Below are 16,889 nucleotides of genomic sequence, written 5' to 3'. Positions count from 1 at the left end.
GTATCTCTTTTTCATTACTGTTCCTTCAGCGGTGTTCAAAAGATTTGAGTTAAAATCAATCCAAGGGGAAAAAAATAATCCCCCAAGAAATGTATCAAAACTAGAGGTTATGACCGAGTATCCTAAAATAATATGCCGAATATTCTATACTGGTATATCTTTTCCCACAAGGTCATCGTGTATAGCTGTTAAAGATGGGCCCAAATCCAAGCGTGAAATCCTGACCACATTGAAGTCAATGGGAGTTTTGCCACTCTCTCATTGGGGCCAGGATTTCACCCTAAAACTCTACCTTCAATCACCCTTGAAGTTCTGGTGTTCAAAATTTGAGTCTAGTTCTGAATTTTGCAAATGACCTTTCTCTTTATACTAGGCTTAACCAAGAGTCCAGATCCAAATGCTCTCAAATGTTGGGATGTTAAAAAAATCTCAGATACATTAGGAAACTGATACTCTTGGATATCACAGACAACCTGTGGAATTAGTTGCCAGGGTATTTTACGAAGGCCAAAACTATAAATGGATTAAAAAAGTTAGATAAATTCACTGGAGGATAGGTCCTGGAGGAATGGCTATTAGCCAAGATGTTCACGGATGCAACCATCTGCTCTGGGTGTCCCTAAACCTCTGACTGCCCGATGCTGTGACTGGATGACAGGGGATGGATCACTTGATGATTGCCCTGTTCTGTTTATTCACTTTGAAGCGTCTGGCACTGGCCAATGTCAGAGGACATGATACTGGACTAGATGAACCCTTGGTCTGACCCAGTATAGCCATGCTTATGTTCTAGATCCAAATTGCCTGGCTTGAATCCATAACTTACAATTATGGGTATATTTAGAATGGTTAGTCAGTGAACTTTTTGCAGCAGAAATGGAAACCATGTAAATTTGCAAATGTTTTGAGTTACTTTACAGTTGAAATTCAGACCCAGCGGTCTTGAAAACTGCATGAATCAAGCCAGGGACAAGATGCAAGAAAACCATTACCTATTTATGGTTTTGCATCAAAATCATGTGAAGTTCACAGCTTTGCATATTTACAGCTGAAATCTGGTGGGTTTGATTGTGCATCCATAAGATTTGAGGTTTAATTTAAACTCAGAATTCAAAGTAAAAGGGAGTGGGGAATGCAAATATCCCGTCAAATGAATCCAAAGACAAATGTTTGCACAATCCTCTGAACAGTCAGAATATTGACTATTTTGCTTATTTATTGACTCATATCCAAGTGTATAAGTATTTTAATGTAAGTTATGCTGTGTAAATACTGTTGAACAACCTAAACAATAGTGTCACTACCTGGGCACCTACAATATTAATAATTAGGACAAAATGAGCTTCATGATTGTTATTGTCAGTTGGGAGCAGGTTGTGTGGCTGGGACTACAGTTGTGTGAGGTCAATCAAAGTGACCATTGATCAGAAGCTCTTCAGAGCAGATAGGGTGTCAGTCACAATGCTGAAGATCGCATATCACCAGGATGTTCTGTTACACCAGTCCCTGCCCTAAGCCAAGGATGGGGTAGCCGGCAACTTCTTCCCCAGCTCTATCACTGTTGATCCAGAGATAGTTACAGAGCAGGGAAATGGGGACTATCAGTAAAGCACATATACTTCCATTAAGTGAGGAAGAGGCAGGAAGAGACATACAGGAGGTTTCTTGAGTTGACTGTCCATTCTCCGGATCTCCGAACTCACAGTCTATATGCGTAGAAGAAAGGAGAGGTTAGAAGGCCACTTTGATCCTGAGCTTAGCAATTGGGCCAAGGAGTAGAATTCAAATCTGCATTCAGATGTCTGACAGCTCAAAAAAGGATGGGTAGGGGGCTAGAACCAGGGTCTTTATAGAGCTGGAGCCAGTGGGGAAATTTTAAAAGCAAATCCAGGTTCAGGGTTCAAAATTTGTTAAATTCAGGAGTTTTGGTAACAGACAGACCTCTAGTGAGTGAGGGGAGGAAAAATAAGAGATGTGGGGGAGGGACAGAGGAAGCTAAACCTAGAAAATGAGACAAAAAAAATAGCATCCATGGAAGAATGGGACCTTGTTCTATTGACCCTCCATCCAGAAGACACTTTCCCCTTTTCAATCACTAAAGTGTCTTGACTCAAATCTTTTCAGTAAAGAATAAAATCCTGGCTGAGGTGGGTATTTCTGGCCCCAATGCACATGACTTTAGGACACTCCCTTTTATAGAAACATAAGATACTTGGAGACTTGAAAACAAGGATTCTGTTTTGGGAGCTGGGGTAATGAACAGACCAAACCATTGGCCTAGTGGGAGAGATCATCTGAAATTCAGAAATATCATTAGGCAAGATCAATTCTAAGAGGGGGCTAACATAGTGAGGGCAGCCCTGGGATATCCTGTTGGGGATGGCACAACCTTTCCACTGCTTCATCACTAGGGTCAGAATGACAGAAGCACAGTCTGAGGAATTACGCATTCTTGTTTAAAATAGTGCAATTTGTTTTCACGGGTCTAAGAACACATAAGCATCCTTAAACTGTACACACACAGAATGGGAAAAAGAGAGAGAAGGAGCAAGGGAGTGAGAGAGAAACCCCAAGTTCCAATGCCATGAATGTTTTGCTCTCACCCAACAGAGAGAAGATCTGGTGGAATTTTCCTGCTTGTCTCTCTTGCCTTTAGTCTGTAAACTCTTGGGGATAGAGACATGTTTAGCTTGCTCTGTAATGCGGTAATTGGGACACTATGTTTTACCTTTTTTAGATTACTTCTTGCACCTTTTCTTGGCTATCTGCCTGCCAGCTTTTTTCTTCATTGTGCTTGGAGATTCTATTTGCTTGTTGTTTTTAGTTTCCTGTTTACTTTGAGAGTAGTTAGGTTATTTGCTTTAAAGAAGTAGATCTTTACAGCTAATATCCAGCTATATAACAAAATAGACACAAATCCAAATATTAAGGAAAATTAGAAATAAATTAATAATTAAACATAGCACATAGTAGGGACCCTGTTGCTAAAGAGAGGCCATTCTTTAACTGAAGAAAACAACTTCTCAGTCATGTTTTCTTTTCTATTAATGCACAGAGAGAGCTGAGCAATAACTGGCTTCCTACTGCATTCAGTATAGTATAGGCCACATTTTGTTTCTATGTTTGCTGTCACAGCATGTTACACTGCCAGCATAGGTCCTGATCTTACTTCCACTGAAATAAATGGCAAAACTCCAGTTTACTTCAATAGTCCAGGATGAGACCTTTACCCTGGTTCTTCCCACTTGGTTGAAGGAAGTTTTGGGAATGATCTTGGTTTGCTTTTGGTTTTAGAATGGAGTTTCAATCATATTCACAGTCCCCCTGCACCAGTTCTCTTTATGAACTGTTGATTTTTCTGAAAAGGTCTAGTGTTCAATACCAACCTTGGCTGGCTGGGAGGAATCTCTGTGCACTGAATAAAATGTCAATCAAGTTCCTTTTTTAATAGCAGCATGATTACATCTTTTGATGAGATTTTTGTGCACAATCCCTTTGTCCTCCTTTAATTTCCATTGCCAAGAAAGGTTAAAGATTTTATATTTTCAGTTGGCACTGAAATACATGTATATTTTCCACTGATATAAGATTAAATTAGACCCATGTGAGCAACTAGAATATACAGTAACTTTATCATACCATATGTTTTCAGTCATTCCAGAGCCAACAAGTGAAATAGTGCCTCAAAACTAAATCAGATTGAATCACAAAGTTAGTAGTCTTGCCTGACTGGATATACCAGTATTTATTTGAAGAGGGGTGTGTGTTTATTTGTTTCCACTCAGAACACTCTATATATTTGTTCTATCTGATAAAGAATGAATGAGTAGATATGAAAATATGTCGCATATTAATATTCAAATCCAAAAACAAATAATGAAAACTTGAATTGAATTTTTCTAGCATTATGGGCAAGATTGTGATTCTTACACACACTGAATATTGCCTTACACTATGAATAGCCCAATGGAACTCAATGGGACTACTTGTGGAGTGAGGTATTTCTCAACATGTGTGTTATCTCACACTGAATACAAGATTGATTTGTTCACCACCTACCAAAGAGTAACCCTGGTAGCTCCATGATTGTGTCATTTTGTTTTTTACTTGGAAAATTAACATAAATATTTTTTTAAAATTTAAAAACGCATAAGCACAAGCCCTGTATTAACTTCACTAAAGAACCTTCACAACAAAATGGGCAGAGTGAATACCATAATCACCATTTCTCTCAGAATACATTATTCTGTGTAAATTTGTCAAGTATCTCAATTGTCTTTTGTTCCACTGATACATATTGGACTCAGCTCCTAAATGGAAACACATTTTATACTTCTGGCATTTAGGTAGATGCCTAGATTAGGAGACACAGCTAAGACATGACACTAAGCTGGAACAGTTGATTGTTTGTGAAAGTTTTGAAGAGTTGGTACAACATATGTATTGTCTTTTTGGCCATAAAAAGCTCCATTTTTTAGCTATAGTTTTCTGGACATTTATTTATCTTCCAGCTCAGCACATAGCTACCCATACTTCAGTGCATTTTGTTTCTCTTTTCCCCAGTACAGCTATTTTCTTTAATATTGATTTTTTCAATTAAATCTCACATTGTTAGCAGCACTGGAATGGAATAGCTATTATATATATTATGTTATGTCCGAGAACAGGGCTTAATATATTTATTCATACTGTATTCAATTTTGGGCCCCAGTTTTTGGCTCTGACTAGGAATAATCCCATGGTCCTGCAGTTCCTGTTGGTTTAGTAGCTAGGTCCTCTATAAGCGCCCAATCGACCGTTGAGGTCTTGTGAAGTTTGGAATGTGGTTAGTCAGGAGCATCGCCTCAGACCTGCCCGCCAAGGGTCCCCCTACCAGGAGCATGAAAGCTCTGGAAGATGTAGTTCTGAGGGTCTTTAGCCCATGCAAGCCTCTCCACCACAACAAGGTCATGGTCCATCTGAGATCCAGGGTTTCGTAGACCAGGATGATTTGAGAAGCTTTTTTCAAGCAACAAAAACTATATATATGGGTCAAGCTCCAAAGGCCCAACTTCCTTATGTTCCCTGGCTGGCTCCACCCTCCTCAAAGACAATGCAGCCATTAAACAACACTGGAAGGAGCACTTTGAGAGCCTACTAAACAGCGAATCCACGGTCTCTAAAGACACTATTGTGTCTATTCCACAATGCTCAGCAATGGAACACCTTGCTGATCCCCCATCTTTTGAAGAAGTCCAACATGCCATCACTCAGACAAAAAATCACAAAGCACCAGTCCCAGATGGCATCCCAGCTGAGGTTTTTAAAGCTGGTGGAACAATGCTCCAGCATAAACTTTGCCAACTCAACAAAATCTGCACCTGCAAAGAAATTCCACCTGACTTCAAGAACACTAACTTTGTTACAATATTCAAGAAAGGGGACAAATCTGTGTGGGAACTACAGAGATATTGCCCTCCTCCCCCTTGCCGAGGAAGAACCTTGCCCGGATTGTAATAAACTGCCTCCTCTCCCTTGCTGAGGAACTCCTCCCCAAATCACAGTGTGACTTCAGGCCATCCCTGAGGCACAACTGACATGATCTTTGTGACATGACAGATTCAGGAGAAGTGCAGACAGCAACACCAGGAACTGTTCATGGCATTCATTGACTTAACCAAGGCCTTTGACGCTATCAATCGTGATGCCTTATGGAAGGTGCTGTGTAGGTTTGGCTGTCTACAGAAATTCATTTCCATCATCAGACTACTCCATGATAGGATGACTGCCACCATTCTGTGCAACAGCTTAAAGACCGAACCATTCATCATTCTCACTACCATGATGTTAAGCAGGGCTGTGCCATTGTGCCAACATTCTTATCCATTTAAATTGCCGTGATCCTGATTCTCATCCGCAACAGCCTTCTTGATAGAATCGGGATTGAGTATCGTATGGATGGCCAACTTCTTAAACTCCAACATCTCCAAACAAAAATCTAAGATCACGAGAATTGGCATCACTGACCTTCAGTATGAAGATGACTGCATCATTCTCGCACACACAGAGGCTGACTTGCAAAGCACCCTAAATCTTTATACAGATGCCTATCACAGCCTGGGTCTCTCTCAACATCAGGAAAATCAACATACTCTATCAGCCTTCACCTGCACAAACTACTCTTCATACTCCACAAATTACCATCAGTGGAGAACCCCTGGAAAATGTGGACCGTTTTCCAGACCTTGGCAGCTACCTCTCCCAAACGGTCAGCATTGACACAGAAATTGAATACAGGATCCACTGTTTCAGCACATCCTTTGGAGGACTACACAAACGAGTCTTCAATTATAGGGATCTGCAAACAGGCGCCAAGATCTTTGTTTACAGGGCAATTGTCATCTCCACCCTTCTCTGTGAGACCTGTGTAATCTACAGATGATACCTCAAGTGGTTGGAATGGTTCCAGAAGCACTGCCTCAGGAGGATTCTCAGGATCAGCTGGGAAGATTGATGCACTAACATCAGCATTCTCTCTGCAGGCACCATCAGCTGTATAGAAGTGCAGGTCATGAAACACCAACTCTGCTGGGCTGGCCACTGTGTACATTTGCTTGACACTCGCCTTCTGAAGCCAGTACTCTTCTCTCAGTTAAGTCAGAGAAGAAGGGCTCGTGTTGGGCAGCAGAAGCGCTTCAAAGACATACTGAAAGTACACCTTAAAAGGGAGGCATTAACCCAACAAACTGGGAGGACTTGGCATGGAACAGAACACAGTGGTGCCACACCATGCACCAAGCCACAGGTCACTTTGAGGAGAACAGATGTGCTCATGAGACAGAGAAGCGACAAAGGAGGAAAGAAAGGGAACAGCAATACAACTATGTATCTTCCAAGATTACACCTGTCACTTCTGTGGGAAAATCTGTAGGGCACAAATTGGGCTCCTCAGCCACTTTAAAAGCCACCAATGAACCCCCTTGGCAGACATCCTCCTTGCATTGAGGGATAGCCGAAGAAGAGTAGCTAGGCTATGATTTATTTTTAAAAATCTCTCTTTAGTGTGGGATTCCAGTTCCCCTTATGTTGTTTATTTCCATTCTCTTCACCTCTAAATTCCTTCCAGGTTGATGGAGTATAAACTTGGCCCCCTTAAAATCAGTGGGCATTATGCCATTTAGTTCAATGGAGACCGAATTTCACTCATAGTTCCCAATATGTGACACTGGTTCACTGTAATGAATAAAATTATAGTTCCCAGCAGCAATGAAAAAGGCTACAATAAAAATCAACATTATTTAAACAAGCATTCAAGTCTATGGCCCTATATTTATATTTCAGTACCATTACTTAGTAAACATTAAACTTGCTACAGTATGAACAATTTTCTAAAAATTATTATAGTATAACACTCTTGAAGAAAGAAGCATCAGTAAATAACTGACTTGAGATTTCATCTTTTGTAAGATATGGTCCACTTCCTCATCCGTGCAAAGAATGTGCGCTGTGTGAAGAAGAACTTCCTTTTATTTGTTTTAAACCTGCTGCCTCTTAATTTCATTTGGTGACTTCTAGTTCTTATATTATGGGAACAAGTAAATAACTTTTCCTTATTCACTTTCTCCACACCACTCATGATTTTATATATCTCTATCATATCCCCCTTAGTCTCATCTTTTCCAAGCTGAAAAGTCCTAGCCTCTGTAATCTCTCCTCATATGGGACCTGTTCCAAACCTCTAATCATTTTAGTTGCCCTTCTCTGAACCTTTTCTAATGCCAGTATATCTTTTTTGAGATGAGGAGACATCATCTGTACGCAGTATTTAAAGGTATTTAGGCACCTAAAGGTACATCAAGGTGCCTAATGGGATTTCAAAAGTGTCTGGGTGCCTAATTCTGCTTGATTTCAATTGGAGTTAGGTCCCTGGGTGCTTTTGAAAATCCCACTAGGCACCTCGCTGCATCTTTAGGCCTCAAAATACCTCTAAAAAACTGGCCCCTAGGCACCAGTCCTTTGCCCAAAACAGCAATTAACCCCAACAAAAGATTGGGATGTGTGAAAAATGAAAGATTGAGCCTTTACAGTGTAAACTCTGAGTTAGCAAAATTATGTTGTATAAGCTAGATTTGTTCCTTAAGCTTACAGAGAACTAACTGGAAGATTTAGAGCCAGATCCTCAGCTGTTGCAAACTGGCATTGTTCAACTGACTTCAATGGAGCTATGTCAATTTACACCCGCTGAGGATCTGGACCCTAAAATGTACACATCTCAGATACAGTACTGTATGTATTTCAGGAGGACTCAATTTTCCTAGAAAAGCAAATGTATCTTTAATAAAGGATAACATTTTACTGCCACTTGACAAGATCCTCATCTGATGTAAATGAACACAACTCTGTTGAAGTCAGTGGAACTATGGTGATTTACATCAGCTGAATATCTGGCCCACCATGAACAGCAATGCTATTCTAGCACTAGAAAAGGTTCAGAAAAGGGCAACTAAAATGATTAGGGGGTTAGAGAGGGTCCCATACGAGGAAAGATTAAAGAGGCTAGGACTCTTCAGCCTGGAAAAGAGAAGACTAAGAGGGATATGATAGAGGTATATAAAATCATGAGTGATGTTGAGAAAGTGGATAAGGAAAAGTTATGTACTTATTCCCATAATACAAGAACTAGGGGTCACCAAATGAAATTAAGAGGCAGCAGATTTAAAACAAATAAAAGGAAGTTCTTCTTCACGCAGCGCACAGTCAACTTGTGGAACTCCTTACCTGAGGAGGTTGTGAAGGCTAGGACTATAACAATGTTTAAAAGGGGACTGGATAAATTCATGGTGGCTAAGTCCATAAATGGCTATTAGCTAGGATGGGTAAGAATGGTGTCCCTAGCCCCTGTTTGTCAGAGGATGGAGATGGATGGCAGGAGAGAGATCACTTGATCATTGCCTGTTAGGTTCACTACCTCTGGGGCACCTGGCATTGGCCACTGTCGGTAGACAGATACTGGGCTAGATGGACCTTTGGTCTGACCCGGTATGGCCGTTCTTATGTTCTTATGTGTGCCTCAAAATTGGACCACTGTGTGGCTGTCTGGATTTGCCCCCAAAGCTTACATGGACATTTCATTGTGCATAATGGTTTGTGTAATAAGACTTTTGTAGTCTGTCTGAAAAAGAGACTTATACAGATTCAACTTACTGAAGACAACTGTGTCTTGCTCTTTATTAGTGTAATGTCATACTCAATAAACAACGGTGGAAAATGAGAAGGACTGGAAATGTCAGTGCTCTTGGAAAGGGACTCATTCACCAGTATATAGCTGACATAAAAGTTACCAGTATATAACTCATCACCTTGAAAAGCATTAAGATACTTGGAGCATAAAAGGTGCTAAATAAAAATAAATAAATATTTCTATCCTTTGAAGAATTACTGCCTGTCTTGTCATTTCTCTGCCAAAGTATCCCAATGCCAAGCAAAATAAATTCCAAAATGTCTGCTTGAGACTGGGAAAAAAACCAAACAAAATCTGGCACACAACACATGGACCATATTTCTTTATTAAACAGCCAAATTATTTATTCCATTGTCAGATGCAATTTATAGACAGTCCTGCAGATTTTTTCCTATTTGAGGAGTCTGCCTGTACACAGAACAGGTATAGTAAAGGGTCGGGTTTCCTCACACCACTGCATCAATGTACTCAAAACATGTTCTGAATGGATCACTGATAGACTAAGGAATAATTAGTCTCCATGTGCATTCAGTCACTGGCTTCTCTGTGGCTGAGATTGCAGATAAGGGTGCCAACTGTGGCCTCAGTATTGATGATGTAGATTGAGAACATAAACTCTTTGACACAGGCTACTGTAGAGCCACCAAATGAAGACTAATGATCACTGCCAATTTATAATGCATTCACTAATGTAACATAACTAACCATTTTTCTAACCATAGAAGAATATTCCAGTGCTGCTGATAAACTGGGATAGAGAAGCTGATAGCTTCCAGTTATTGCCAAGTGCCCATGAAAATTATGTTGTTTTTACAGACTGAATCAATTAGGCCCTGATTATAAAGGTACTGGTGTCTGCCTATGTGAAACATTTTGCAGGACTGAGGCCTTAATTTCCTTCCTCTGGGGCTGCAAAGGCCCCTCATTCAGCAGGTTACTCCCACACAGGTGGAAAAGATTGGCATAGTGATGTAGAGCTCATCACTGAGAGTATTCAGGAGTTAAGTGTTTACACCAGGGAGGGGTCTATAAATGATTCATTCATGACAGACAGGGAAGAATTGGTTAGTAGGCTCTGGTCCTCAGTGAAAGCAGGCTATTACACTAGGCTATAGTAGTATTGCTGTGGTTTGAGCAAGGCTATTTTGTTTTCTATTGCTTTAAAATGTGTGAGATTAGGGTCTGTTTAACTAAAATTTCTGAAAATATAAACTCAGGGAGAAAATCTGCCTATGGATAATATAAACCAGCTCTGACAGCTTGTGGGCCCGTTATCAGTGTCATTATGATTACCTTTCTGCCATAGACTTTTCCACCTTTTAGGTTTTGAGTAAAGAATAAATGTTTGGAGAGTGTCCACACTAGCCTTTACAAATGAGTTAGTTGACAATGTGGTTCTATTACAACTTAACTTGAGGTAACAAAGTCTAGTGTATTGAAACCCTGAATGGGTACAGTAAGTGTCAGTCCACCAGCTGGGCTGGAGCTTAGGCTGCATAAAACAGGCAAACAACAAGGCCCTTTCATTTAATGCAAGCACATTGTCATCTTGATTCACCTAATATTTTTTTTCCTTTTTGTCTTTTCATTCTAACTGCATAGTATCTTTAACCTCAATATTTTTTTCACCAACATTATCAGATATATTTTGATGGCAGGCTAGATCAGTGGTCCAAAGTTTCCTAATACATTTACCCATCTCATTTTTATTTCTGAAGTTTAATAGACAAATATGCTATGAAGACTACATGAGGTTTTGAAAGAGATACTCTCCAAACACAAGTTAGCTTTGCAGAAGCACATCACAAATTTTTTCCAAAATGCACTTTTTTCTTTATAAAGCCCTTTCAAATGTTAGCATTTGGTGAAAGCACAGCCTTTTCTCTACCAGAACTTCATTGGCAATGGTTTTGGATCAGTTAGTGGTTTTAGATGCCTGAGATCGCTAGATGGAACCCCCTTACTGTTGAGAATCTATTTAAAATTGCCAGGTTGCAGTTTGGAACAAAAGGAATAAATGTCTTTTTAACGTTATTCAGACTGCACTGTCAAGCATATGTAACGTTGGAAGTGCTGCTCTATTTATCATTTAAGGGGACTGACATTTACCCAAGTGTCTATTAATTTTTATTGCTGTTGATAATTGAACTTCAAGTTTTCATAACAAAAATAAGAGAGACTAATCTATTTTCAAAAGTTTACAACTGCAATAAACTAGAATGTCCAGAGAGATATTTATTGTATTTTTTCTGTTTGCATAGGGAATAATTTTACCATTAGCTGAGTCCTATTTTTATTATGTTTAGTAGACCATATTTCACCAAGGAATTCTTAATGGCAAATGAATAATGAAACATATATATATATAATGAATTAAACAAATTGCAATGCTTCAAAAATTTCCAATGCATGAGTTTCAGTGATAAACATGTGAGATTTTCCATATTGGAAGTTCAATATGGATTATTCTCTTTTGCAAGTATCAAACCAAATAGCCACAGTTTGGTGGACAGTCCACCATATTAAGCGGTACCTGAATATTTGGCTGGTTCCAACAACATCTTTACTTCCTGCTTTATTCTGTTGGAAAATAAAAAGTAAATAAAGTTGAAACAAAACAAAACTCTGTCACAGCTACAACTTTTTTTTCCAATAAAAGAAAAATCAATGAAACTATGAATTTGAGATTTTTAGAAAAGGGAACTCTGCCAAGACTTCCTATAACTGTGTCAATTGAGAAAAGGATGCTATTGCATTTGATAGCATTTAATATATGGCAGCTTTAAAATCCTCTTTTGGATAGATTTGTAACAAGATATTCAAAGATTTAAATGTAGTTAAAAAGCTATACATTAAATTGGCAAATAAAAGTAAGGATAATTAAATCTGGAAACAATTACTAATATTCTCCTTTTATTTCTGTTCCATTTCTGGTTCTATTTTAGAGGATTATTCCCTTTTGAGGCTAAAGCCTGGTCTACACTAGGCGTTTAAACCGGTTTTAGGAGCGTAAAACCGATTTAACGCCACACCCGTCCACACTAAGAGGCCCTTTATATCGGTATAAAGGGCTCTTTAAACCGGTTTCTGTACTCCTCCCTAACGAGAGGAGTAGCGCTAATATCGGTATTACCATATCGGATTGGGGTTAGTGTGGCCGCAGATCGACGGTATTGGCCTCCGGGCGGTATCCCACAGTGCACCACTGACCGCTCTGGACAGCAATCTGAACTCAGATGCAGTGGCCAGGTAGACAGGAAAAGCCCCGCGAACTTTTGAATATTTCCTGTTTGCCCAGCGTGGAGCTCAGATCAGCCCGTGTGGCGATGCAGTTAAAAATCAAAATAAAGAAAGAGCTCCCGCATGGACCATGCGGATGTGATCACTGTAAGGGCAGGCAAATCTGTTCTATCAGAGCTCCGTTACAGAAGACGAAATTCAAAATCATTTTTAAAAAATCTCCAGACAGACGCCATAGCAGGGGCTCAGCGCACTGCTGCGTGACAAACGTAACGGAAAGCCCAAGAATCAAATGGACGCTCATGGACTGGAGGACTCAAGCTATCCCACAGTTCCTGCAGTCTCCGAAAAGTATTTGCATCCTTGGCTGAGCTCCAAATGCTTCTAGGGTCAAACACAGTGTCCGCGGTGGGTCAGGGCATAGCTCGGCAATTTTCGCACCCCCCCCACCCACCCCCAGAAGTGAAAGGGAAAACAATCCTCTCTTGACTCTTTAACATGTCACCCTATCTTTACTGAATGCTGCAGATAGACCCGATGCTGCAGCACTCAACACCAACATCCTTGCTCCCCCCCGCCATGGGTGGCTGATGGTGCAATACGACTGGTATCCGTCCTCGTCATCAGCCTATTGGCACATGGGGCAGTGCAAAAGGACTGGTAACCATGCAGACTAGCATCGGTGAGGTCTATCAAGGGTGCCTGGCCCTAATTTTTCCTGGTAGATGGTACAGTATGGCTGATAACCATCGTCGTCATAGCAACAGGGGGCTGAGCTCTGTCAGCCCCCACCCTTCATGTGTAAAAAAAAAAGATTCAGTTGCCCCTGGACTAGCAGAGGGATGCTGGGCTCCTCTCCTCCACACTCCTTACTGTCCTGTCTGGACTATCATAGCAGCTGGAGGCTGCCTTCCACTCATTTCTCACTAACAAGTCAGTGTGTCTTATTCCTGCATTCTTTATTACTTCATCACACAAGTGGGGGGACAATGCTACAGTAGCCCAGGAAGGCTGGGGGAAGAACAGAATCAACAGGTGGGGTTGTTGCAGGAGCACCCCCTGTGAATAGCATACAGCTCATAATTTCTGCAGGATCTGACACAGAGCAGCTGTGCTCTCTGATACAGTGGTTCTCTAGTACACTTGCCCATATTCTAGGCAGGACTGATTCTATTTTTAGATACCAAAAAGGAGGGATTGACTCTGGGAGTCATTCCCAATTTTGGCTTTTGCGCCCCTGGCTAAGAGCAGCCAGGGGCACTTATGACAGCAGCAAATGGTGCAAAACGACTGGTAGCCATGCTCATCTTTTTACCAATTTATGGATTGGTAGATGGTGCAGTATGGCTGATAACCATCTCTGCTGTCATGCAAAAGCAAAAGCATGCTGCTGTGTAGCGCTGCTGAATCGCCTCTGTCAGCGGCATCTAGTACACATACGGTGACAGTCACAAAAGGCAAAACAGGCTCCATGATTGCCATGCTATGGCATCTGCCAGGGCAATCCAGGGAAAAAAGGTGCGAAATGCTTGTCTGCCGTTGCTTTCCCAGAGGAAGGAGTGACTGACAACATTTACCCAGAACCACCCGCGACAATGATTTTTGCCCCATCAGGCACTGGGATCTCAACCCGGAAATTCCAAGGGGCGGGGGAGGCTGCGGGAACTATGGGATAGCTACGGAATAGCTACCCACAGTGCAACGCTCCAGAAGTCGATGCTAGCCTCGGACCGTGGACGCACACCACCGAATTAATGTGTTTAGTGTGGCCGCGCGCACTCGCTTTTATACAATCTGTTTTACAAAACCGGTTTATGCAAATTCGGAATAGTCCCGTAGTGTAGACGTACCCTTAGCAAGCTGTTGGTTAGTGTCCTTGCTGATAGTCATGATATCCAGTTTGTTGTGGAATCAAAAAATAAATAACTTTATGAATGTAGAAATTATCTGGTGAAGCCAGCATACAAATGTAATATAATAGAATTCATATACATTTGCCATATAGATGTATCTTGGTTATGTTTCTGTCATAATAGATCATTCGACTCAGTTGTTAATCCATCAGAAGAAATACTATCTTTCCACTGAATATATGCTTTTGTATTTAGCCCACATAACACAGTAATACTGATGTGATAATTAATTACATTCATATGCTTTCCATTTCATACTGAAAATGCCATGTTCAATTTCGCCACAGCAACAACACTTCTACTTAAATCTCAAAAAAAAAAAAAAAAGAGTTGGCTACCTACATTAATTATGTTTTTGTTGAAGGACAACTGCATTTCAGTATATTTCTATAACCATAAAAGTATGGCTGAGAAGTGTGGACAGAATTCTACATTAACTTCTCTCAAAAACCAGTTTTATGATAATAAGATAATTTTTACTTAAAGATATTTGCTGGGAATCCTTTATCAGTGAACATTTATGTGATTTATGTATCGTTGGGGAAAAAAGGCAAGACAAATAAATGTCAAGCCCTCTAAGATACATCTCTCTACTTCCTCCAAAAGGTTCTTTGTTGACCTTCTCTTTGGCCATTCAAAGTATAGGGTATAATGGAGGTAATTTAAGATGATCATGTTCTTTTTGCGAACAATTCTTTGGACATTGCAGTTTGTGATGGTGAAAACCTGCTCCTGATACCATTACTTGTGATCTCTTTCTTTTTTTAAAGTGTGTTTGTGGTAACATCAAATGCATGTACAATATGAATTTATATAGATAAGAAGTAGTTATTAGACTGTGTCTACTAAATCAGTCAATTAAAATAGAGTAGAATGCACATTGTGAGAGCACTAATGCAGTATTTTATATTGCAGTTTCTGGAGAGTAGTATATTTATTGGTGATATCTATGGATGGCAAGTGATGTGCATGGTGACAGGATCAGGCCAGATGGCTACAGGAGAGTGGTAGGAGGCAAATATATTAGCCCCAGGTTTAGTAGGTCCCCTTTCCCTGGGTAAGGTGACAGGGAAGGTTCCAGAACAATCAGGAACTTTCTGGAAACAATTAAGGCAGACAGGCTGATTAGAACACCTGCAGACAATCAAGAAGCTGCTAGAATCAATTAAGGCAGGCTAATCAGGGCACCTGGATTTAAAAAGGAGCTCACTTCAGTTTGTGGTGTGTGTGTGAGGAGCTGGGAGCATCAGGTGCAAGGAGCTGAGAGTGAAAGGGTGTGCTGCTGGAGGACTGAGGAGTACAAGCGTTAACAGACAGAGGAAGGTCCTGCGGTGAGGATACAGAAGGTGTTGGGAGGAGGCCATGGGGAAGTAGCCCAGGGAGTTGTAGCTGTACCAGGCGGCACTCTAGACAGCTGCAGTCCACAGGGCCCTGGGTTGGAACCCGGGGTAGAAGGCGGGCCTGGGTTCCCCCCAAAACCTCCCAATTCCTGATCCAACACAGGAAGATCTCTGAGGCTAACAAAATCCACCAATAAGCGCAGGACCCACCAAGGTAGAGGAGGGACTTTGTCACAGCATGACTATTTTGATGACATCCAGTGTTTACAGGACTGTCAGTATTTTGAGCTATTTTTTCTGGGACGCTTACGTTATTTGTATAATGAACAAAAAAATCCCAAGCATTTGTTATTGAGCCAGCCTGGTAGCCCCTGGTGATTAGCACTATCCGTATTGCCAAGCAAAATACCCAGGTCTGATTTCTCAGCACAATCTCTTACTTGCCAAGCTGAAAGCAGCTAGGTAGGAGTGAATCTGAGGGAAGAGAGGATCTCACATTGTTCTGCAGAACCTGTTACCACAATTGGAGAAGTAGAAATGAGCTCTGAAGAGTTTCTCATCAATCCTCCTACCCTGAGAAGCTTGCCACTGTGAAGAGTCTTGAAGGTGGCACGCAAGCTGATTTTCAGTGGCACACTGCCCAGGTCCTGGCCACCGGTCTGGAGGGCTCTGCATTTTAATTTTAAACGAAGCTTCTTAAACATTTTAAAAACCTTATTTACTTTACATACAACATTTGTTTAGTTATATATTATAGACTTATAGAAAGAGACCTTCTAAAAATGTTAAAATGTATTACTGGCACATGAAATCTTAAATTACAGTGAATAAATGAAGACTCAGCACACCACTTCTGAGAGGTTGCCGACCCCTGATAAGCGCTTTCCTTACTTTTAATGAACCTGACATTTTGCTGTAATTTTAAGGAAAGGATATACTCAGACAAAAATTTACTTCTATGACGTGATGTTGCTTCACATTCTCTGTCTCATAGGTTCTCAACAGAGCTGAGACCAAATGCCATTGTCTGAAAAGGTCGGAAGAAATAAATAAAAATGATGATGCCAATATCTGCACTTACCAAGACAAGTTGATTTAACACTATCTCATTTTCCTCTGACTTGCATTTTATTCCAAACTTGTTTAGTGTGAAGAGACTATGAAACTGTTGCAGTA

The sequence above is a fragment of the Mauremys reevesii genome, linkage group 5 (assembly GCF_016161935.1).
Source record: "Mauremys reevesii isolate NIE-2019 linkage group 5, ASM1616193v1, whole genome shotgun sequence".
Lineage (NCBI taxonomy): Eukaryota > Metazoa > Chordata > Testudines > Geoemydidae > Mauremys > Mauremys reevesii.
Note: the sequence above shows the minus strand (reverse complement) of the source record.